This window comes from Haliotis rufescens, unplaced genomic scaffold (genome assembly GCF_023055435.1).
Source record: "Haliotis rufescens isolate VD_foot unplaced genomic scaffold, xgHalRufe1.0.p SCAF_6, whole genome shotgun sequence".
NCBI classification, from domain to species: Eukaryota; Metazoa; Mollusca; class Gastropoda; order Lepetellida; family Haliotidae; genus Haliotis; species Haliotis rufescens.
Genome location: NW_025964334.1, coordinates 34,070,308 through 34,096,311, shown reverse-complemented (window position 1 = coordinate 34,096,311; position 26,004 = coordinate 34,070,308). Strand labels below are relative to the sequence as shown.

Here is a 26,004-nt window from a genome sequence, read left to right as displayed (position 1 = left end):
GCTGGGACAGGTAACTCGGGCACTCGGGTCAAGTGGGTCCTGAGTAGGACCTGGGTACCCACAGTTCTACCCGGATCCGTGGTTAGTCACGTGACATATTGTTTAATGACAAAAAATTACTATAGCTCAGTGGTTACACTGCAAGTCGCTAATGTTCGCATTTCTTTCTGATGATGCACACATTCCTTTTGGCTTGTATAAGTTTGAGCAAAGGAAAAACATTAGTCAACTTCAGTGTATGCATGATTTGATCGTTTCATGAGACCATATATCTATGTGGTCTCTGGTTTCATACATGTCTCTTAACAGTTTTTGCCAGGGCTACAGTTAAACTATTCCCAATTAGACATTGTGTTCCCAACTCTTGAGACCTACAGTGGATACCCGGGTAGAGTCGGGTAATAAGGGGTCGGGTACCCGGGGAGTAAATTTCGACTCGTCCCAGGCCTCATTTGACCATATCTGTACTCATGGGTTTGACCATGCCTGTGCTTGTGGGTTTGACCATATCCATGCTTGTGGGTTTCACCATACCTGTGCTTGTGTGTTTCACCATACCTGTGCACATGGGTTTCACCATACCTGTGCTCGTGGGTTTCAACATACATGTGCTCGTGGGTTTCACCATATTGGTGCTTGTGGGTTTCACCATACATGTGCTCGTGGGTTTCACCATATCTGTGCTCATGGATTTCACCATACCTGTGCTCATGGGTTTCACCATATCTGTGCTCGTGGGTTTCACCATACCAGTGACCATGGGTTTCACCATATCTGTGCTTGTGGGTTTCATCGTTCCCATGCTCATGGGTTTCACCATACCTGTGCTCGTGGGTTTCATCATTTGCATGCTTGTAGGCCTCACCGTACCTGTGCTTGTGGGTTTCCCCATACCTGTGCTTGTGGGTTTCACCATACATGTGCTTGTGGGTTTCATCATACCTGTGCTAATGGGTTTCACCATACCCATGCTCGTGGGTTTCACCATACCTGTGCTCATGGGTTTCACCATACCCATGCTCGTGGGTTTCACCGTACCCATGCCAGTGGGTTTCACCAAAGGGCTACATGTCTTTGATCTGCATCATTTAATTTGGACTTTCCTCCACCATGTCCACTGTTCAGCTGAAACAGCATTAAGCCTAACTCCCTCATTAAGTGCAATATCATTATGATCATGTTTTACCCTGATACAATGCCTCACTGTGTGAAGATCTGAGGACACCTCCATAAAAGATTGCATCAGATGAACCTTGAGTGAAGTTCAGTTTGTTTGATAAAGACCTACTAAGAATATACACAAATATTTATCATAACTTGTTTTGTGTGTAACTGCCTTTGTGCTCAGAAATAAAAGGGTGTATTACATATCTGCAACAATATGGTGGTACAGCCTTGTTTATCTATGTACAGAACTTGACTTTTAGTTTGTTTTTGAGATACAGATATCAAACATGCTGGTCTGAATGATTGCTCACTCGTTCCAAAGATGCATATGTACATGTATGCTCGTACCAAAAATGTAGAAACTTTGTTGCTGATTGATTGATTAGAAAGTTTGTCTTACATGATCTATGGAGGTGTCCTGAGATCTTTGTACTGAGATTTGTCATACGAGTGTAAAAGGTCTGATTTTAATCAGATTGGTGGACTTGTAATATTAAAAAATCATGAAAAGAAGACACAAATCGCATTTTGATCAGTTGAAATAATGCAAAACTATATATCATTTTAGAATCTACAAGGAATTATGATAAAACTAAATACATAAGTAGTCTTAAAATTCTGTGCCAGACAGTCAGGCAGGTGGAGTCAAAATTCAGCCCGACCAAAGACTTACTAGCCACTGGCATGGTGGCTGGCAGTTATTTCAGACATTGCCCTATAGACCACATCCATGCCCAGACAGACATGCCCACATCCACACCCACATAAACAGGAACCCTCACATTGCCATCACCAGATACCCATGTGTCACGACAAAAACAACAACCCACACAAGTTTCCAAATAATAAAAGCCACCATGATGTTTTCGGTTTTTGGGTGTGGCCTTAGCAACAAACCAAACAACTACACATCTTCGAAATGTCACAATGTATAGCTCCCCGTGAAGATCCGGGGTAGAATATGTCTTCAGCAACCCATGCATGCCGTAAAAGGCAACTATGTTTGTCGTAAGAGGCGACTAACGGGATCGGGTGGTCAGGCTCACTGACTTGGTTGTTGCATGTCATCGATCCCAATTGCGGGGATCGATGCTCATGATGTCAATCACTGGATTGTCTTGTCCAGACTTGATTATTTACAGACAGCATCATATAGCTGGAATATTGCTGAGTGCAGCGTTAAACAAAAAAACCCAAAAAAAACACAATGATAAGTGAAACAGTGACAGGTCCTACAGATAATGGTGACAGCCGAGGGGCAAGTTCCGTGGTGATAATTACTTGTTTTGTATCTTGATTACAGGTGTGACAACAATATGTTTCAGCCACCTGTTGAAATAGTGGAAATCCTTTATAACCTCGGAAACATCACGGAACGAATCAATCCAGCTGATGTAGCTATTTAAATGAAGATACATTGAATGAAGAAGAATATTGGCTGACATCTTCCCATGAATCAATAAAGTTTACTTGTATCAGGTGGAGGAATTTGCTGTGGTGGTATCACCAGGCAATTAATATTGTCAGTGTCACAACAAATTCACTGGCAGGAAAGTGTTATCTCTTGATTTCCATCCCAAATTGTGTTTGACATTGAACAAGGCTTTGTAGCCAAAACCATGTGTAAACAAGTGGCTTTGGACAAATAAACCATCACAGGTGATGAAGTGAAGAATTGGAAGATTCCCTTGTTTGAGACGCAGGGAACATATCAGTAGCTTATCAGGACTCTTCAGGTGAGTGGAAGTGTTTGTGGAAAATGTGTTATTTTAAACTTGCTACATCTTGTCATGTCAGTAAGTTTCTATAAAGATACTTACAATGTTGATTATTTATTCATGTATGAAAACACCTGTGAAGATCCGGGGTAGAATGGGTCTTCAGCAACCCATGCTTGCTGTAAAAGGCGACTTTGCTTGTCGTAAGAGGTGACTATGCTTGTCGTAAGAGGTGACTATGCTTGTCGTAAGAGGTGACTATGCTTGTCGTAAGAGGTGACTATGCTTGTCGTAAGAGGTGACTAACAGGACTGGGTGGTCAGGATTGCTGACTTGGTTGATGCATGTCATTGTATCCCATTTGCATATATTGATGCTCACGATGTCAATCAATGGATTGTCTGGTCCAGACTAAATTACTTACAGACAGCGCCATATAGCTGGAACATTGCCGAGTGCAGCATTAAACAACAAACAAACAAACAAACAAACAAATCTTGTGTGAAAAATACATGTTCATAGCAGCCACAGGGGAAACAATCATTTTTTGGCCAGACCATTTTTTTTTAACTGAAAAGATGTTTTTTAGCTCACCTGACTAAAAGGTGAGCATGGTCAAGAGAGTTATGTCATGGCCTGTGTATCTGTCATGCATTGTGTGTTCTCTAGTCAGCATCTTCTCAGAAAGTATTGAACGAATGAAGTTTAAACTTCACATACTTATTCCCACCAATGATAACACCCCAATTTATTAGAACGTGTTAAGGAAGTCCAAATCTGATTTTCAATATGGCCACTATGACAGCCATATTGAAAAAGCTTCTTGTGGCAATTACTGTCATTTTTGTTTAAACTTTAATTCAATTTGTTATGAGATTCAACACATTTATTACATTCCTTACAAATTTCAGATATGTTGACCTTGTTTTAACCATGCACATTCATTCTCCCTAAAGGCAGATTTAGCTTTGTATACTTATTTTCCTCTGATATTGCCAGACTGAGAGATCTGAAATGGTTTATATATTTCTCCTTATTATGACATATTTAGTTCAAATTGTTGGACTTTAGTAGAAATTATTGGAATGTCAACACTGCAGCACATTTTGTTTGGTGGCTGTCTTTGTTGAAAGTGTAAATTCTTGACTACATATCCAGTGAGATTCAATGCCTTGGTTTTATTTTTATTCATTAAAATGTTTATTTAATTTTTAATTTAGACAATGAACCCTAAGATCGTGAAGATCAAGGTTTTTGTCATTTTGTTTTCCTATGAATTCTTGACATATTTAGCATAGTCTGTCTTACAGACCCTGATACATTTATATCAACTACAGCCCATACAAGTCTATAATGTTTGGCAAGTCTAGATTACTGCAGTATCTGAAAATGAAGAGAATCACTGGGCTCCCTTTTTATTAGATTTTTATTAAGATAACTGAACAACTGTTTTTTCTGTATGATATGTTCATTTCAGAGACTATATGTTAGTCTAATATTTAGCACAAATATCTGAAACAAAGAATTGAATTGTCTGTACTTAATGATGTTAATTGCCAATGACAAGTCAATATGAATGGCAATAGTCATGTAGTCCTTGCCAAACTTGCCAATAGTTAAGTTATCATAAGGACTAGTAGAAATTTGACAGTTTTAAGGGTTTTGCTATATGCTATCATTATAAGGACTAGAGGACTGAAAATGTTAGTTTCTACCCCTGATGCATGCATCCTTTGTCCATCTGTCTAGACATTCATTGGTACCGATCATCTGGAAACTCATCAAAACATATCAGCAGGGCTGTAGGTAAGATTCATATTTTCATAAAATACGAAAAAATGCATCGCTCATTATCCAAATAATGTTGCGTTTCTTTCATACTGCTGATAACTACTAAGGCTAGCATTACCGCCTATTAACACCCATCACTAAGCAAAATGCAAAACGCGATTGCATAATACCATTAGAAAGAGTCAAGATTAACCAGTCATATGAGTTAAACACAAACCTTTTGATGTGTTAGCCAAGCCACATGGAGCAGCGCATAAAAACAGCACAAATTACATATCACGATTCATTTCATATCCTGTCTCTCGTATCATGATATGAATATCATGACATCTCTAATAAATAAATACTGTGGATCTTTTATTATGATGGTTATGATGTCAGCTTGATGGAGTGAGTGAGTTTGGTTTGACGCCACTTTTAACATTATTCCAGTTATATCGCGGCGTGTCAGCTTAATGTGGGAGGAAAGCCCGAAGTGATGCAGGTTTCAGACGTTTACCACTTTGATGAAACCCACGAGCACGGGTATGGTGCTGACAAACCTAGAAACATAATCAGGGCAAACTGGGATTCGAAGCCCACAATCATAGGTTTCTGGCGTGCCCAAGGGATGGAACTCTGCACAGCAAATCGTGGCACCTTAGACAACTGTGCCACCCGTGCCCCCCCAGCTTGATGGAGGAGGAAAGCCCCAAGTGATGCAGATGATGATGCAGATGATGATGATGATGATGATGATGATGATGATGATTGTGATTGCAGTTATGATGATGATCGTTAAGATGATTATTATGATGACGACAATGACAGGACATCACTAGGTCAACTTGGTGGTGTCAGACACAAGGCACTCAAGACACATGCATCAGATGACTGTAAGCTGTTACATGCACACAGCCTGTTGTTGTATTAACCATGTTGGTGATGTGAATGGTTTCTGTACAATATGGCCGAAACCTGTTGCACTGAAATGAATCAGAAATGTATGTGACTATTGATTGGAGCAGATTGTATTTTGTTGATATTTGGATAGAGACTTCCGTGACTGACACGTCCGATATAGGTGCCAGTGTTATGATTAATATTGCTTCATATAATACTGAGTGGGTGGGAAAGGAATGTTCGGTACGAGTGATCCATGGAAGTGTCCTGTTTGTCCTGTTATAGTGAAGGAGTATTGCTAAAGCTAAAATCATGTCCTTGATAACAGGACTGAATAGGACTGATAAGGACTGAAAAGGGTAAACCCCTAAAACCTGACTCCTCTTCCTTCCCCTCTCCATCCCCCCCCCCCCCCCCACACACACACACACACATTACATTACACACAAACACACATATGCACACCACAGAAAGTTAAACCTCTTCTACCCACTGTTTGAAATAAGCACCTGCCTGAGTGAGTGAGTGAGTGTGATTTTACGCCGCTTTTAGCAATATTCCAGCAATATCACGGCGGGGGACACCAGAAATGGGCTTCACACATTGTACCCATATCGGGAATCAAACCCAGGTCTTCGGCGTGACGCACCTACCTGAAGGCACCTGGCAAGTAGATTTCAAGTCAAGCCAGTGGTTTTGAATTTTTATGGGTCCTTTTGCTTATGGCCTGCAGTAAATTTTCTGTAGATTTATTTCTCACAATAAGCTGCAGTTTTTGTTTAATGAGGGCCTGAAGAGTTTAGCCAGGGTGTGCAGCTTCTAAAGTCTGTGGGTCCTGATGGCAGCCGGGCATTTTTTTATATTTCAAACACTGCTTCTATGACTTCTGACCCAAAAATACCTTGGATTGATACACTAGTACGATACCATAAAATTGTTCCAGGTAACATGTCCCAACATATTGTTGATACCACTGCATGTTTAAAAAATGAAAGACCTCTGCAGTTTGATTGTAGACTATTTTTTGCATTCTCTCGTTTGATATGGACTCAATGAAGCTAGGGTTGGGCAGCCTGGTGACTGAGACATTGTCTTGTTACATCCTGTTCATTGCTCCACTTCTCACTAGGTAGGGCTGGGACGGGTAGCTCGGGTCAGGTGAACTACCCCCTCTGAAACAACCCCCCAACCCCCTTTTGAAAACCAAATGAATATAGTCACATGTGCAATATGCAAATGATCACCGGTACTTCCGGCTCTCTACTCACGGATGTTGATTGTTTTACCGTGTCAGCTGGTTTGACAATCTGCATCGAGGAGAGGGTCATTTCAACTTTATTTGCAGAAATTATTAAACTTTATTCAAGGAAAAGAGATACAAATCATGTTTATGTATGGAAATAGTTATTTGAACAGTTATTTAGGACGAAATGCGAAGTTTTATTGTCAAATGCTGGGCTGGCTATCGGACGCCGGTTGACATCGCCAGTGGAAAAAAATGTGAGATCTTCGACTCCGTGTATAAGACGACCCCCCTTCTTAGCCCCCTCATTTTAGGTACGAAAAACTCGCCTTATACACAGCGATATACGGTAGTATGTTGTTGGCAGTAAAACTGACTGAGAGAGGATTTTGATAATTTGGATCCCTCCCTTTTATAAATGCTCGATCCGCCATTGGTTAGTCACGTAACATATTGTTTAATGGCAATAACAGCCACACTCCATGGTTACACAACAGCTCAGTTAATGTTCACTTTTCTTTCTGACTATGCACCAATTCCTTCTGGCTTTTGTATGTTTGAGTAAAGATATAGAGAATCTCACCCTCGTGTCTTTTGATATCAAATATATCAACATGAGTTGGAAAACTCCGAGGCTTTTATCAACGAGTGTTAATATATTTTATATCAAAAGACACGAGGGTGAGATTTTATTTATCATCCAACATCATTCTTCCAACTTTTTCAGTTTGTAGACAGTAATAAGCAATGTCTTAGTGTAAACAGTACTGCTAACAGCCGTACTTGCCATTAGTGATGTCATTTGATTGTGACATCATGGTAACCAATGATGTCACAATGGTCTGCAAAGGATTGTGATGCAATTTCTTTGCAGCGATATCTACAGTGTAGATATTGCAGCGATATCTACAGTGTAGATATCGCTTGATCTCACCCAAGCGATATCTCCTGTGGGAGCCAGTTTTGGATGATAAAAGGCTTCTGTCAACTTGCATGATCAGATCGTTTTATGTTTGTATCTAAGTAGTTTTTTCTCAATCGGACAGTTTGTTCACGATCTGAAAAATACAATCATGAAAGTGTATCCCGTGGATAAGCCGACCCCTTTCTACAGAATATTTTTTCTGGTCCTCAAAATTTGGCTTATACGCGGTCATATACGGTACGCAACTGGAGATCTACAGCGAGTACCTGGGTAGAGTCGGGTAATAGGGGGTCGGGTACCTTGGTAGTAATGTAAATTTGGACTCGTCCCAGTCCTACTTCTCACTCAAACTATGTATATTACATATGTACTTGTATTTGATTGGTGAAAATATCTTAAAAGGGCCAATACAATATTCGAGCAGTGTTTTGGATTAGCTATTTAACTATTCTGAGATGACACAGATAAGTGTATAAAATGTCCACAGCTTCTAAATCCTTCAGGATTACAGCCCCTGGTAGTTTCAACATCCAGATTCAATCTAGGAAGTGACCACAATTTATAAAGCGTAACGAATGTCAGATATGATGTGATTGTCAGAAGAGCTGAATAATAAGGTATGTCTGACATGGCTTGATGTTTTATCGTACCTTGATGACATGGATAGTTGCTCATGCTATCAACCACTGGTTACCTGGTCCAGATTTGACTGTGGCGTAAAACAACATTCACTGGAATTATGGATTATTTCTCAGTCACCAAACCCCAAGATTTTTTATAGGATCACTCCTTTTTCAATGTCATTAAAATCAAATCTTAGTTCTCGCTTCCGCTAAACAAAGATCTGAAGACATCCCATTACGGGTCACGTCAGACTGACCTTGCACGAACTTTGACCAGCCAATGAATTGACCAATCAGAAGGGATCTTTCTCATGCTTCGAAATATATTTTGACAAATTCTTGATTACAAATTTGAAACCTGAACAAAAGAACATGCTGGAATGGCTAATAGATGGTCCAGACTGTATGGATTCTGTCGTTTTATTTGTAACTATCGTACAGAATACCCGTGTTAAAGTTTTCGAGGTTGCATGATTAGAAATCACATTCCGACTGTCACTTTCATAATCTGGTAAGCAAAGCTCTGATTAGTCGGATAAAAGGTCGTTCTGACGTGACCCCTAATGGGATGTCTTCAGATCTTTGTTTAGCGGTAGCGAGAACTGAGGTCTGATTTTAATGAGATTGATTTCTTTTTGCTTGTAATAGTTTCCAAAAAGTTCCCTCTAAAGTTTCACTTTTTTGTACTATTGCATAATTCAATCCAGCTCATCCAACAAACATAAGATCTAGCCTTTAATGGATTCCACGGAAAGTTATCAAATCCCAGGTCAACTGATGTTAATAGATTTCAAGAAAGCTTTTGATACGGTAAATAGAACTTCTATTATTAATGCACGAAAATTCTTTCAATTTGGACCAAGTATTCAAAAATGGGTGTCAACATTTTTTAATGGCATGGAATCTAGTGTAGTAGGATTTGCGAGTCCCTTTTTTTAAGGTATTAAGAGGCTGTCGTCAAGGTGACCAAGAGATAAAGATTATTTAGATAATATTGTGGAGGATAATTATAAAATAAAGCTTGAAAAAATTGAGAGAGAAATGATCCTATGGACGGTAAGAAATTTGACTCCAATAGGTAGAAATATAGTCCTAAAAAGCCTCTTATTGTCAAAATTGAATCATGTTTTTATTCCATACCCAATCCTCCAAAAGATGTTATAGGTACTTTTCAGAAAAGATGTTTTCAATTTGTATGGAAGGGAAAACCGGATAAAGTGAAAAGACAAATAATGTCTCAACCCCCAAAAACATGGCGGAATTAACATGACAATTATAAAGGCTTTGTGATGCAAACACTTTTTCAGTTCCTGGTCTTCCTTCCACTCTTTGTTTAAAAAACAATCTGTAATACACACTGATACAGTCACGTTGACTTTAGATGTAGGCAAGAATTTAGATGTAGGAAAAGCTGTACACTTCTTGAATACCATGTACCACAATTGTATTGACATGTATATATATATATATGCTGTACCTGCTGAGATGAGTATAGAATAAAATAAAATAAAATAACAAAATAGAAAAAATAAAATAAAAAGATCTCGCCTTTGGGACATTAATGTGTCTGGTAGTAAAGCCTGTTAAGGGCTTGCATAATTATTTTTTGGTTAAATCTAGGTGATTTTGCCTTTTTTATTAACTAGTTTCTATAAACCACCAACTCTCTTACAAAGCTTGTGGACCACCTCTGTGATCTAGTGGTAGAGCATCCGCCTGGAGAGAGGAAGGTCCGGACTTCGATCCCCACTCTCGTCATACCAAAAGACGTTAAAACATGGTACTTCTTGTTACCCTGTCTGGCGCTCAGCATTAAGGGGCTAAAACAAGGACTGTTGGCTTGGAGTCAGTATACTGTGTCTGAGTGGGGTATTCATGTTGAACTGTGGCATGGTATCTCAGTGTGCTAGCACTATAAATGGACATCTGTCAGGACTAGTACAAGCAGCCACACAAACACACACGTACGTGCATGTACGTCACTATATAAGTGCAATAATCTTGGATGTGACTTTAAACCCCAGTTCACCTCACCTACAAAGCTTGTGCAACAATGGGGATATTTATTTACTATGGTCAATGAACTCATTACATGCTGCAACACTGACAGGAGTGGCAGATAATGTGTATATATAGTAACAGTTAAAACACTGTCGTGACTTTCAGGTCACAGTAGAGAATAATCAATAGATATAAATAAGTGTGTAAAAACTATACCTATCAAACATGCTCGTATGTAGAGAAACCTTGATACAGAGTCCGAGATATGTACCATATTTCCTCTAATAGACACTTCGGGTGTAATTTTGTAGACTTGTAATGACCTGCTTTAACATGGACATATGACAGTCATAAGATCACTTTGTGGAACAGGTGTGCGAGACCTAGCGTCTATTTTGGTACTGGAAGTTAGGGGATCATAGACACAATGACCATAATGCCCCCATTTCACTATGACCACGAATATCCCGAATGACCCGAATTGGAAATTTTTCATGTTCGTAGATAAATCTCAATCATTTCTTGAAGTTCTTAAATGAATCTTATTTGACTCCCAAACATTCGTACAGTTCGCAGAAATTTGTCGAATCGGCGAGAAAGTTTTTGTTTTTCAAAAACTCTTGTGGAAGGTTCCTTGAATTGCAATTTCATGGCTGTATCGTAATCCATTCGTAATTAATTCTTATGTTCCGTAACAGCTCCCAACATTTTTTGTCGTCAACCTGAAAACATCTCGAGACAGCCATGAATGTCCCGAGTCAACTACGAATCATTTAAGAATTAAGTAAGAGCAACACATGCTCTCCGTTGAAACTCCATGGTGGAAATAATGGGTTGGCCAGCCTTTCGGGACCCAAGAATATGCCAAAGTGTCAGGAAAAGTACCAATTTTCGCAAATTATTTGTAAATATGTAGTATTAGTCGTGTCTTATTTGTTGCGATTGTCCTGCATTCGTACATGCATTCGGCATATTCGTAACTTAGTCGTAGGTGATTGTTACAATTCGTGCATGCTCCGTATGTGAATCTTGTAATTTGTACATGTTTCTTAACCATTCCTGGCATTTTTAATATTTTTCAACCCAATTAGCCACGAGTTTTCGTAACTCTGTCGTACGTTTGTTGTAACTGCTTCGTACCACCTACCGATTCTCCACAAAAGTTTGCATTATTGGCCGAATCATCACGAATTTTGAAAGTTTCCGATTTGGGATATTCGTGGTCGTATTGAAAGGAGGGCGTAAGAGACCCTGATGTCTATTGGAGCCCCGGACCTGTTGAACACCCTGTGTTTATTAGAGTCCAGGTTTGTCATAGAGACCTTGAGCTTAGGCATCTGTTGGACACCGGGAATATTTTGTATTCCCAGTGTCTTTTTCCAAGCAAACATTTTATTTTTTACCTAATCTCTATTGGAGGACCAACCTCAAGGCATCTATTGCAGACGAGGTGTCTATTTGAGACGTGACATCTATCGGAGATCTGGCATCTATTGCATATCTGGTGGCAAATGGAGACTGGGTGTCTGTTTGAGACCTGACATCTATTAGAGACCTGACATTTATTGGAGACCTGACATTTATTGGAGATCTGGGGTCTATTTGAGACCTGACATCTATTGTAGACCTGACATTTATTGGAGACCTGACATTTATTGGAGATCTGGGGTCTATTTGAGACCTGACATCTATTGTAGACCTGACATTTATTGGAGACCTGACATTTATTGGAGATCCGGTGTCTATTTGAGACCTGACATCTGTTTGAAATCTCATGTCTGTAGGAGATCTGGTGTCTGTTGGAGACCTGACATTCAATTAGAGATCTGGTGTCTGTTGGAGACCTGACATTCAATTAGAGAGTTGGTGTCTATTTGAGACCTGACATTCAATTACAGATCTGGTGTCTATTTGAGACCTGACATTCAATTAGAGATCTGGTTTCTATTGGAGATCTGTTTTCTGTTGGAGACCTGACATTCAATTAGAGAGTTGGTGTCTATTTGAGACCTGACATTCAATTACAGATCTGGTGTCTATTTGAGACCTGACATTCAATTAGAGATCTGGTTTCTATTGGAGATCTGGTGTCTGTTGGAGACCTGACATTCAATTAGAGAGTTGGTGTCTATTTGAGACCTGACATTCAATTAGAGATCTGGTGTCTATTGGAGATCTGGTGTCTGTTGGAGACCTGACATTCAATTAGAGAGTTGGTGTCTATTTGAGACCTGACATTCAATTAGAGATCTGCTGTCTATTGGAGATCTGGTGTCTGTTGGAGACCTCACGTTCAATTAGAGAGTTGGTGTCTATTTGAGACCTGACATTTAATTCGAGATTTGGTGTCTGTTTGAGACCTGACATTCAATAAGAGATCTGGTGTCTGTTGGAGACCTGACATTCAATTAGAGAGTTGGTGTCTATTTGAGACCTGACATTCAATTAGAGATCCGGTGTGTCTTTTGGAGATCTGGTGTCTGTTGGAGACCTGACATTCAATTAGAGATCCGGTGTGTCTTTTGGAGATCTGTTTTCTGTTGGAGACCTGACATTCAATTAGAGAGTTGGTGTCTATTTATCCCGGTGTCTTTTACATGAAGTACGGTATACATGTTACTGCAGAGCGTAGCGTGTTGCAGTGTGGTTATCTGGCTAACCTTGTAACATGAGGGGATCTGCAGGTATATTCCCTGGCTGACACCTGTGCGCAATGTCTGACAACACAGGCTCAGGTAAGATGTAAATCGTTAACACACCTGGGCCTAACTTCACTTCAAATGACATGTCAAAGTTGTCCAAAGTGATATAATTGTAAGAAAAAAATATATAACTGAGGTTGGGAGGAAATGTTGGGCCTTGTAAGATGTTGATGAATTTATTAAGAAAATGAATAATGAAATGATTTAATTCATTAGTGAATTCAATGAGACTGCTGAACATGACAATAATTAGGTTCTGTAATAGAAGATGAAGAGACTGGCTATGAACATGAACATGAACAGTGGAACAGGTATCGTTATGAGAATGATAACACAGTTGGGATATCTGACTCAGTACTAGGTCCTTGGGCAAGTTATTTAACTACAGTAAACTACGGTTATAATGATCTCTAATAAGGCTGCAAATTTTTGGTTCGTTATAACCGTAGTTTATTATAAGCATATACAAAGCATATATTATACTGCAAGTGGCCGGGACCCAAAAATAAGTTTGTTATATCCGTCAGTTGGTTATAAGCGTGTTCATTATAAACATAGTTTACTGTACTCTTTCAGTTACTTCCTCCTCTTCTTTGCATCGACCTGACTCAGTACCTGTGTCCATCTTCAGAAACTATTCAGAAGGGGGTATCCTAGACGATTTTCAAAGTGAGATTAATGTCAGATACAAATACTGTAAATCTGGAAATTAATGCGTCTTCAAATTAATACGACTGCTGACCCCTTGCCAAAAATGCGATTCAATATTAATGCGACTCCCCCCACCCCATCCCCAGTGGAATGATATATATCCTTACCTTAATCCAATCAAACAGCAAATTAGTCCTGAATAAAGCACTTCCATTAAAACAATAAACAGTGTATTCTTTAAAACAACACAGTTTATAAGTTAACTCTGATGACTGGCATTAAGGAAGTTCAAAGGCAATATAATAATTGAACCAAGAACAGTTCACAGATTGGTATAAGGAGAAGGTGTCAACAAGCATAAACAAGAGGGTAGAACTCTTGATCCCAGCAGTGATAACTCACCAGATGCCCTTTGTGTTATTCCTATTGTTTAAATGACATTATTATATACTTGTTACAACTGCTGCTCAATAAACTGTGTTTGTATTTATATTCAAATTGGTATTTCCGCTATCCAAACTGTGCAGTGATGCCGTCTAATTGTTGATAGTCATTTGGAGACTTAAATGCAATGTTAAATAATGCGAGCAAAGACCACTCGCATTTTTCGCAATTTTTTCATGCTCGCGTTAATTTCAAGATTTACAGTAATACATGGATCACAGACCGCACCCATCTCCCGTTCATGTTATGTCTGTGACTGTCCAGGATATAATAGCATAGAAGTGGTGGTGCTTAACTTTTTTCTTGGTGTAAAAATTGTTGACCGTGGCTCAGGACAACTCTTATCACACACAGCTCAAACATTTGTCCATCAACTTCGATCTCCGAGAATAACTACAGGATTGCTGATGCAAAGTGCAACACTAACCATTTATTCACTATCAACTTAGAAACAATAAAATTGAAAAATATAAAAAGAAATATTTGTAATGAAAATGTAACAAAAAGTAAATTGAATCAGCTAAGGGGTCTTCAGGAGAAGGTCCGGGTTCGATTCCCGACATGGGTACAATGTGTGAAGCCCATTTCTGGTGTCCACCGCTGTGATATTGCTCGAATATTGCTTAAAGCGGCGTAAAACCATACTCACTCACTCACTCACTCACTCAGGAGAAGGCCTCGTCAAAGTGTCACTTGAGGCTAATCCTTTCGATTTTGGCAATAAAGCATATTAAAAGTAAGGTCTTTTATAGCGCTTATGTATGAATCATTTTCTGTGGGCTGTCTGACACTTTACAAGTTGACATGTGTAGCGTAATCAGAGTCAAACATCTTGACATGTAACTGTGAAGTTGTTCAAACACATCACTCCTGTTTTTCTCTCTCATCAAGACCTTGTTTGTAGTTACAGCTATATGTCGTTGAAATAAATGTAATATTGTTTTCACATTTACTTGTTCGTAAGGTCTGACCCATTTTTGTTTTGTTAACAGACTTTCTTGGTGTGTTTGCCAAGAGGCACTATACAAAATGAGACATACGAGTGTGTGAGTATGGTTTTACGCCGCTTTTAACAATATTCCAGCAATATCACGGCGGGGACACCAAAAATTGGCTTTACACATTGTTCCTATGTCGGGAATCGAACCTGGGTCTTCCGCGTGACATGCAAACACTTTAACCACTAGGCTACCTGACCGCCACTAAGTGAGAGATATACTGCCTCTGATTTCAGGTTAGTTGCTCCCCTTCCAATAAAACACCCCGCATGTCAAAACCCCCCAAACACATGTAACAAATATGTAAAGCATACCCCTATTTTCAACCAATTCCTATCTTTCTTTGAATAATGTAGATAAGGCTCCATAAACAATAATAAAACAGGAAACAAAAAATGTCAAAACAATTTATTTATTTCTGACAACACATGGTTTGACAGGAGTTGTCGGGCAACCAATAGGTCGACTGCAATAGATGAGGCCCTGTTTTACACCCCTCGATCATGTAGGTCTTGTGGTGTACAAACCCATTCAGCTTGTGAAAGCCTGTAATCCCTCTTGTGACACCTGTAACTAATACAGAAGACAAACATGTGGTGTTTGATTGACTTGAAAGAAACTGGCTGGGACTGCCATTTTGACCAAGTATAGCCCCCCTTTAAATTGTCACATTACAAAACTTTGCAAACAGCCTGGAGTTATAAGAGTTATAAGCAGAACAAACATACAGACACACAGACTCTCACTCAGACACACACAGACTAACAGATACACAGTCACAGACAGACAGACAGACAGACAGACAGTGCTGGCTTTCATTATAATAAATATAATGATTGTATATTTGCTATCGAGCATACAATGCATATAATATAACAATGAGTCTGCATATGTACATATGTTATATTTTTTCCATATTTAATATACATTGAAACAGCATAGAAATATTCATGATGTTAGACATTGCATTATATTCAATATCATTTACTGGCAAAAAACAAATTGTTTTCCGGCGTCATAAATCGATTACACATTCTGCCCTGGATGAGTTAACAAGGCATTATGAGTAATAATTATAAATTGTCCTCGAGAGTTGAGGTCCGTTGATTGAGTCTAAAATGAGCTGTTAATGATGACTAGGTCAATCAGTGGTTGCAGGATTATACTCACAATCATTATTTATGGGTCACACAGGTAATATGAGATAAAAGTATAACAAAATGTCACATTTTCAACTTCGAAGAGTGCAGTTCAGTTGCATCTGGGATGAACCATTTTGTTTCTTTGTTTGTTGTTTAACGCTGCACTCATCAGTATTCCAGCTATATCACAGCGGTAAATAATCGAGTCTGGACCAGACAGTCCAGTGATTGACATCATGAGCATCGATCCACGCAATTGGGATCGATGACATGCATCAACCAAGTCAGCGAGCCTGACCACCCGATCCCATTAGTCGCCTCTTACGACAAGCATAGTCGCCTTTTACGGCAAGCATGGGTTGCTGATGACATATTCTACCACGGGTCGAACAATTTTGTACCTACATTGACTGTACTTGTCAACTTGTCAGATGCATGGGCCAAACCACTGGTTGCATGCGCTCAAAGGTGTGTTTTGGGTAGCTTTTACCATCACCATCCATCTTGCACTTTTCATTGGTTTGAAACTGTCCATCTTGAAATTAACGCGAGCGTGAATTAAATGCAAAAATATGCGAGTGGTCATTGTACGCATTAATGAAACTTTGCATTTATGTCTCCAAAATGACTATTAACAATAAGATGGCCTCACTGCACACTTTGGATAGCAGGACTTGAATATTAACGCAAACGAGGTTTATTGAGCAGCAGTTGTAACAAGTATATTACAATGTTATCAAAGAATAGGAATTACACAATGGGCATCCGGTAAGTTATCAGTGCTGGGGTCAAGAGTTCTACCCACTCATGTCAAACTAGGCATCATTGACCACTCCAGCAGTCCCGACAGACGCCACCCACGCAACGCTTCTTCAAAGGCCAACATGACCCAACACGTACCGATAGGCTTAATCACACCCCTCAGATCTACAGCCTTTGTCGTGTCATCTGGCTTCAAGTTTGTTGACACCTTCTCTGCATACCAATCAGTGAAGTGTTGTTGGTTCAATTATTCTATTGCCTTTGAACTTCCTTAATGCCAGTCAACAGAGTAAACATATAAACTGTGTATTGTTTTTAGAAAAACACTGTGTATTGTTTTTAGAAAAACACTGTGTATTGTTTTTTACGGAAGTGCTTTACTCAGTGCTAATAAGGGATCCTAGGTGGCATATGTTCATGTGTGATACCCTACAGACCTAGGTGGCATATGTTCATGTGTGATACCCTACAGGCCTAGGTGGCATATGTTCATGTGTGATACACTACAGACCTAGGTGGCATATGTTCATGTGTGATACCCTACAGACCTAGGTGGCATATGTTCATGTGTGATACCCTACAGACCTAGGTGGCATATGTTCATGTGTGATACCCTACAGGCCTAGGTGGCATATGTTCATGTGATACCCTACAGACCTAGGTGGCATATGTTCATGTGTGATACCCTACTGACCTAGGTGGCATATGTTCATGTGTGATACCCTACAGACCTAGGTGGCATATGTTCATGTGATACCCTACAGACCTAGGTGGCATATGTTCATGTGTGATACCCTACAGGCCTAGGTGGCATATGTTCATGTGTGATACCCTACAGACCTAGGTGGCATATGTTCATGTGTGATACCCTACAGACCTAGGTGGCATATGTTCATGTGTGATACCCTACAGACCTAGGTGGCATATGTTCATGTGTGATACCCTACAGGCCTAGGTGGCATATGTTCATGTGTGATACCCTACAGGCCTAGGTGGCATATGTTCATGTGTGATACCCTACAGACCTAGGTGGCATATGTTCATGTGTGATACCCTACAGGCCTAGGTGACATATGTTCAAGTGTGATACCCTACAGACCTAGGTGGCATATGTTCAAGTGTGATACCCTACAGACCTAGGTGGCATATGTTCATGTGTGATACCCTACTGACCTAGGTGGCATATGTTCATGTGTGATACCCTACAGGCCTAGGTGGCATATGTTCATGTGTGATACCCTACAGACCTAGATGGCATATGTTCATGTGTGATACCCTACAGGCCTAGGTGGCATATGTTCATGTGTGATACCCTACAGGCCTAGGTGGCATATGTTCATGTGTGATACCCTACAGACCTAGGTGGCATATGTTCATGTGTGATACCCTACAGGCCTAGGTGGCATATGTTCATGTGTGATACCCTACAGACCTAGGTGGCATATGTTCATGTGTGATACCCTACAGACCTAGATGGCATATGTTCATGTGTGATACCCTACAGGCCTAGGTGGCATATGTTCATGTGTGATACCCTACAGACCTAGGTGGCATATGTTCATGTGTGATACCCTACAGACCTAGGTGACTCTTTAAGAATTGACCTTCACTTTGTGTGAGTTCATTGGAGTATGAACCTTCAAAGTGAAAGTCAATTCTTATAATTTTTTTCTCACATTTTCTGACCTCAAAGGATGTAGGCCAAGATCTAAACACAATTTTATTTAGTACGTTTGACTTCATGTTTACACTGACAGCCATACAACAACCAGCTATATCGCAGAGTAAAATAGTTCCTCAAAAAGAGAGGTGACATGGGCATATGGATGCACAACTTGCTCTTCAGAAACATCTTACGCAGCACATGTGTTCAAATCATATCCTCATTAGATGAGAAAGGTCTGTAAAGAACTACCTCATTAAGTCAGTCACAATGACAGCGCGTCGTAATACATTTACATCAAGTACAAGACGTCAAAATGGCCTACACGATAAACGTGACGGGAGAGATTTCCGAAGTTCTTAATGAACATGTGACAGTTACATGTGTAAGTCATCATTGATCAACTGGCCAATCATTGAAAGGTGAATAAAGATGCGTCAAACAGACACTAAGGTAAATTCATAGATTGCTGGAAACGGTCAATGTCAGCCCATGTGACCAACCTCTTGTCCAATGGAAAAGCTGTATATCGTGTAAACTTCAAATTAAAAAATGATTTAATAATGACGTTGAGTATACATGGTGTGACCTGCTCTTTGGGGAATTGCATAATGAACCAGCAAGGATGTGGCTTCCTTTACAAGGAAATCTATTACAAGTGGAACTGAAGCATATTTTTGTTTGAATAAAAACTTACAATAGAACATTAGGTTCATCTTGAATCCTGCTGATCCTAAAGATCAATAAACCAATAGCTAAATAAATCCTCTACTTGGACTTGAAAGGATCTGCTGAGAAAAAATGTCAACAGCTTTGAATGGCCAGATAAATATCCGATGTTTCATCTACCCAAGTCAGGCTTCACCAATTATTTTATTGTTTGATGGATGAACCTGTCTTTTATTATTGTTGAAATATTTTTGTTTACAAAAAGGCGTAGTTAAAATGTTACGCTTTTTTGGTATAACGTAAGTACAATTGCATGAACATGTTAAAGATAGTCATGGAATCATATTGAAGTCTGGAAGACCCAAAGTATCACATGGCCTTCCTATGTTCTCTGCACTTGTCAGCCGTACAACATCTTGGTGAAGCGTAATTAGCCAGAACAACAGTTAGGGTAACATTATTGTACCTTGTGGCTCTTTGTAAGCTGAAGTTCCCCCATGGGGGGGTGGTCGGGTAGCCTAGTGGTTAAAGTGTTCGCTCATCACGCCGAAGACCTGGGTTCAATTCCCGACATGGGTACAATGTGTGAAGCCCATTTCTGGTGTCCCCTGCCGTGATAATGCTGGAATATTGCTAAAAGCGGCATAAAACCATACTCACTCACTCACTCACTCCCCCATGGGGCTCGGTTTAGAATAGGTCAAGCACTCCATTGCTGGTCGAAAGAGTCATCTAAACAGTATTCCTGTTCCCGATATAATCAGGATTTTGACAGGTAAAATTATCTTGGACTGATAAATTCAAGGGTTTTCAATCCCTTTGTCTGTATCTTGTACCTTTTGACCTTTAACCATTATTGTCCCTCATATTTCAGCCATAATGGACTCACCATATAATATTCCGGGGAGGCAGGAGGAGTTTGTTAGAGGCAGGATGTTTTTTCTGTCAGTAAAACATGCAAATTTTCTTTGAAAGGAGAAGCCGAACACTATAATTTCTTTTATAACTCATTTGTTTCACGACATGCAATATGTGCAGCAAACAATTTACTCTTTTTTTTTATAAAACCTGATGACAAATTGCAGTTTTCTACTTATTTTGGGAACAAATTATCCTTTAAAAAAAAATACCAGGACACCTCCCAACAAATATAACTGGTCTATGTCCCTAATGTCATAAATAGTTAAGAAAATATACTACTCAAATAAAGTTAAAGAACTCCATGACATGACAGATTAACTATAGTTATATGAAGGTATAGAGTGTTCTTTAACTTCTTTTCAGTTGTATATAATTTATTATGAAAGTGAAGAAACACGCAGGCGTGTCCAAAAATATAAATCAGATGGATTAAGTATAGTCATTGGTGTCTTTGCTTTCTTTAGGGTAACTTGACTGATCTTTGCCATCCCGATACATGTCCTAGGTGCAGAGTTGCACCCCTTAGACATGCCAGGAATCTCTGACAGTTGGTTTGAATCCGGGTTTGTCAGAACCGATGCTCATTGGATTTACCAAAGGGATTTACATGTAGGCCTGCATCGCTTCAGGCTTTCTTAGAGCTGACACGCCCTGATAGAAATGAAATACTGTTCTAAGTGACATTAAACTCCTTCACTCCTAGGCCGAACAGAATGTGATCATAATATGCCAACATTTTTCGACTGGGACATGATTCGATAGCTTGTAGTCCTACCAACAAATCATGCTTATATGAATCATTCATATCAATGGTTAATATACACAGATGCCTTGATCAATTTGTTTAAAACACACCCAAAAAAATATTGCTTCACATTTTTTATGTATTTAGATAAACCTCTGATTATTAATTTATGTTTTAATTGGAAATCTGACCATTTCACAGGAAAAGGGGGTTAATTATGTTAAATACAAGAATATAGTTCTGAATACTAGGTAATTATCTGTCAATCTTGGCAACATCAGGAAGGTGGTCTGGGCAGATTCAATGATTGAAACACCAGCATCAGGTTCAATAGATGTATCTGATATTGAGATGAATATTTGCTGACTTGGCTGCCATGTGTCACATGCAAGATAGGTCCGGATGAGTTGGAGAGTTGACGACATACCCCGCACACAACACAAACACCTCCAGGTGGGACCCTGTGTGTACTAGAATTTGAATGAGCTGATTTTAGGCTTTGTTGATTAATAGGATGTGACTTGGGCGTCGGCATGCGAAGTTATGCAAGCAACAGATTTTTGTTTGGGTTTGTATGTTTTCCTGGTGATTTGGATGAGTATGTTTGGGTTTCTCTTTGTGTTTGATGATTACATATTATCTGCAGCAAGTGCATTAAGTCCCTAGCCATTTGTGATAGACTTAAGCTTACATTTACATGGACACAGTCCGAAAGGCTGAGTTTCAAGTAGGTTATTATAGATATTATTCATTATCATTTTAAGAAAGAAAATGAAGAAAAATATGAAATGTCAATGCTGCAGAGAAACTTCGGCTACTGTTGAAAATACATAATGCTCTTTTGTGACATAACAAACATATCATATCAATGTGTATGCTTTGTGCATTAAGGGAATAAAACAATGACTGGTCAGCCTGGAGTCAGTGTACATGCAATAATCTCACCCACCTCAACTCTAGTTCAGAAACAACCAACTCCCCCGCCTCCATGAACCTATGCTTGTACATGGCGATGATATTGGATCGATGGTCAGGTTCGGGGATTTAATTGATTTTGTATCATTGTACCCTGATAAGATGGGTTGTTGCTCATTACATCAACCACTGGTTTGTCTTGTCTAGACTTGAATATTTACATCCCATCATGACATTGTTGGAATAATGCTGTTTGGGTAGTTAAAAAGCAATCACACACACCATAACCACTGGGAGGGTAATCCTGGGATGAGATATGTTGTTTTATGTGATATTGGGTTGCACTGTATAAACACTTATCAACGTTTGATACAAGGCTGAGTTATTTGTCAAGATGTACAAAAACTGTTATATATTATGTAAGTTAGGGCTGGGTACCCACCCCCCTATTACCCGACCCTACCCGGGTACCCACTGTAGGTCTCAAGAGATACAAAATGTCCGATTGGGAATTCTTTTACCACAGCACTTGCAAAACGTATTTAGATACATGTATTAAATGATCTGGTCATGCATACACTGAAGTTGACTTAAATTATCTTTATTCAGCCATATGAAAGTCAGAAGGAATGGGTGCATTGTCAGAAAGAAATGCGAACATTAGTCACTTGTAGTGTAACCATAGGGTTCTAGAATTTTTTTTGTCATTAAACAATATATCACGTGACTAACCACGGGTCCTGTGGTACCCGAGTTACCCATCCCAGCCCAAATGCAAGTAATCAGTGTATCATAAAGTAACTAGGATGAGGGGTGTCCCAGTCTTCTACGTCTCGGATTTCGCTGTGCAGAGTTGCCCCCCTTGGCTTGCCAGAAACCTATGATCAGGAGTTTGAATCCCGGGTTATGTTGCTATGTTGCACCATGATGACATAGATCAAACAAGTCATCAAGCCTGACCACCCGATGCCTTTATTCGCCTCTTACGACAAGCATAGTCGCCTCTTACGACAAGCCTGGGTTGCTACCCCAGGTCTTCACGGGTCGATGGTTATCATTTGACCTTGTTCTCTGTGAGCGTAACTTTATACATGCATTTGATAAGTAATTGCATGAAGATCAGAACAAAGTTAAGCATTGTTTGGAGTTCCTATGATGAAATGAATAGTATTTATGAAAGTAAAACTAAAATGTGACCAATTGGTGTCATTATAGGATACTATTTGTATGACAACATATCAAAGTGTAAAATCACGTTCAATCTCGTGGAATAATATGTAGGTCTTTCTGTAAGGTTTGATTCAATGGACAGATGCAATGAAACACACTTGACACTAAGGCTATTTCCAAACAACAATAGTTTCATGACCTTGATGTAATAGCGTTTTGTCTCAAGTCACAGAACTTCCTTAATTAGGGAATGTGGACCACCAGTATTGGATTGCAGCTGGAAGTAAAAGGTCACGACAACATTGTTCAGTGTGAGCGAAGAAACCATAATCTCTGGATGGCTAGGAGCTAACTGACTGGATCTGACTGTGAGCTGACTGACTGGATCTGACTGTGAGCTGACTGACTGGATTGTACTGTGAGCTAACTGACTGGATCTGACTGTGAGCTGACTGACTGGATCTGACTGTAAGCTGACTGGCTGGATTGTACTGTTGGCTGACTGACTGGATCTGATTGTAAGCTGACTGGCTGGATCTGACATTGAGCTGACTGATTAGGATCTGACTGTGATCTGGCTGGCTGGATTGTACTGTGAGCTGACTGGCTGGATCTGACTGTGAGCTAACTGACTGGATCTGACTGTGAGCTGACTGACTGGATCTGACTGTAAGCTGACTGGCTGGATTGTACTGTTGGCTGACTGACTGGATCTGATTGTAAGCTGACTGGCTGGATCTGACATTGAGCTGACTGATTAGGATCTGACTGTGATCTGGCTGGCTGGATTGTACTGTGAGCTGACTGGCTGGATCTGACTGTGAGCTAACTGACATGATCTGACTTTGGGCTGACTGGCCGGATTGTACTGTGAGCTGACTGATTAGGATCTGACTGTGATCTGACTGGCTGGATTGTACTGTGAGCTGATGCCTGGATCTGACTGTGAGCTGACTGACTGGATCTGACTGTGAGCTAACTGACATGATCTGACTTTGGGCTGACTGGCCGGATTGTACTGTGAGCTGACTGGCTGGATTGTACTGTGAGCTGACTGACTGGATTGTACTGTGAGCTGATGCCTGGATCTGACTGTGAGCTGACTGACTGGATCTGACTGTGAGCTAACTGACTTGATCTGACTTTGGGCTGACTGGCTGAATTGTACTGTGAGCTGACTGGCTGGATTGTACTGTGAGCTGATGCCTGGATCTGACTGTGAGCTGACCAACTGGACCTGACTGTGAGCTGACTGGCTGGATTGTACTGTGAGCTAACTGACTGGATCTGACTTTGGGCTGACTGGCTGAATTGGACTGTGAGCTGACTGGCTGGATTGTACTGTGAGCTGACTGACTGGATCTGACTGGGAGCTGACTGTGTCAACTTTGACTGGCTGTTTGTATAAAGGTGTTCGACCCAGTCGAGTGTATAGTGAATCATGTGTACTCTTGCGATACCATGATGACGATTTCCTGGGAAATAGATCGCCAAGTTTGTTGTGGGAAGTGACTGGAATGTGGATTGGTTGGGCAAAGTGGCTGGTTGACTGTCAGCGGAGAGATTATCACTTGGCTTTCATCTTGGTGCTCATGCTATTGACCATCAGTCCAGCACAGACTAATTTGCAGACTGACATGATGCACTGTTATTGAAGTAAGCAAGCATGACTCTCTCTTTATAACCACCCCCATTTTGACCCTACTGAAATATCACCTGCAACTCATATCTTATCTTTGAGGTTACTGAGTACAAAATCTCTGCCCAAAAGTCTTCCTGGTCAGATCTAAGTGACTAAAAGATAACTTGAGTGAGGCCAGACCACTGTCTTTCCACAGGCAGTTTCAAGAAAATGTTTATACTTGAGTAACCATTTATCTGAACATTTACAACGACGTTGACATTTGGGGTAAAAAGGATTAATTCAGCTAAAGCTAATATAACGACTGATGCTTAAATAGGTTCTCAATAGGTTTCATTACATTCAGAGCATTGTCCTCATTATTGGACCTTAATGTTCTCACAGAGCCAGTCATTGCAATCCATTGTGAACAGTGAGTGAGTGAGTATGGTTTTACGCCACTTTTAGCAATATTCCAGCAATATCACAGCGGGGGACACCAGTAAATGGCTTCACACATTATACCAATGTCGGGAATCGAACCCGGATCTTAGGCGTGACGAGCGAATGCTTTAACCACTAGGCTACCCGATCGCCCCTTATTGTGAACTGACACACTTGTCATACCCGGTAATATCCCTGCAAAACAAACCCTTTTCATTTTGTGGTCTACAGATTGTTTTCTAATCTATGAGGTCAAAGCAATCATAAATTTCTGAAGCTCAGTATTTTACAAAATGTTGCATACGTTTTTCAAGTGCAGGATGTTACCATTTTTGTAATAACGTGTGCGGACATTTGCTGTCACATGTTTCAAATGGTCACAGAATGTAGGGATTATTTTAAAAATTACCTTTTCTTATATAGTCTTGTGAGGTTTCTAATCCAATAAGGGGCGGTCGGGTAGCCTAGTGGTTAAAGCGTTCGCTCGTCACACCGAAGACCCGGGTTTGATTCCCGACATGGGTACAATGTGTGAAGCCCATTTCTGGTGTCCCCGCCGTGATATTGCTGGAATATTGCTAAAGGGGCTTAAAACCATACTCACTCACTCACTCTAATCCAATAAAGTTGAAGTATTGAGTTAAAAAATGTATGTTTCATTCATTTTTGTGATTGTAAATTTTTCGGTTGTTTGAATCCATAAACCAAACATTTAAATTGTGTCCCCTAAACAACCCAGGACCTGTAATGAGGCATTCATCACTCTCAGTGGTTTGTACCAGGTGAGCTTCAGTGATTCAGTCTAAA

General features: G+C 40.0%; 1 protein-coding gene across 2 annotated transcripts in view; it reads left to right on the top strand.

The window, feature by feature from the left end:
* LOC124116029 (EF-hand calcium-binding domain-containing protein 4B-like) overlaps positions 1-26,004 on the top strand; it is a 108,568-nt gene that overhangs the window by 1,177 nt on the left and 81,387 nt on the right. Inside the window, exon 2 of one of the 2 annotated variants that reach the window (XM_046477230.2) lies at positions 2,471-2,903. The gene's annotated coding sequence lies outside the window, so the exon portion shown is untranslated. Of the gene's footprint in view, positions 1-2,470; positions 2,904-13,023; positions 13,086-26,004 lie in introns of those variants that run through there. The other variant, XM_046477233.2, reaches the window with a different exon arrangement.